This window comes from Arachis duranensis, chromosome 6, assembly GCF_000817695.3.
Source record: "Arachis duranensis cultivar V14167 chromosome 6, aradu.V14167.gnm2.J7QH, whole genome shotgun sequence".
Lineage (NCBI taxonomy): Eukaryota > Viridiplantae > Streptophyta > Magnoliopsida > Fabales > Fabaceae > Arachis > Arachis duranensis.
The window spans coordinates 62,089,844-62,090,660 of NC_029777.3; positions in this window are offsets into that span (position 1 = coordinate 62,089,844).

Genomic DNA, 817 nt, shown 5'->3' on the forward strand with positions numbered 1-817 from the left:
ATCTGGCAAGTCTTCTTCCCCACTTGACCAAGCTCTCGAAGACTCTCGCTCCACCGCCTCCGCCACTATCTCCAAGTACTCTAATGCTTCCGACGAGAAATTTGAGACTGACAGCGAGGAGTCTAATGTTAGTGGTTCTGATGGAGATGACACATCGTGGATCTCGTGATTCTATAATTTGAGAGGGAACGAGTTCTTCTGTGAGGTAGATGATGATTACATCTAGGATGACTTCAACCTTTGTGGATTGAGCAATGATGAGCGGATAATTTATACGCTTTTTGGCATTGTTTTTAGGTAGCTTTTAGTAAGTTCAAGCTACTTTTAGGGATGTTTTCATTAGTTTTTATGTTAAATTCACATTTTCATACTTTACTATGAGTTTGTGTGTTTTTCTGTGATTTCAGGTAAATTCTGGCTGAAATTGAGGGACTTGAGCAAAACTCTGATAGGAGGCTGACAAAGGACTGCTGATGCTGTTGGAATCTGACCTCCCTGCACTCAAAATGGATTTTCTGGAGCCACAGAACTCCAAATGGCGCGCTTTTAACGGCGTTTAAAAGTTGACATCTAGAGCTTTCCAGCAATATATAATAGTCCATACTTTATTCGGGAATTGATGACGTAAACTGGCGCTCAACGCCAGTTCCATGCTGCTGTCTGGAGTAAAACGCCAGAAACACGTCATGACCCGGAATTGAACGCCCAAAACACGTTACAACTTGGCGTTCAACTCCAAAAGAAGCCTTAGCTCGTGGATAGATCAAGCTCAGCCCAAACACACACCAAGTGGGCCCCGAAAGTGGATTTATGCATT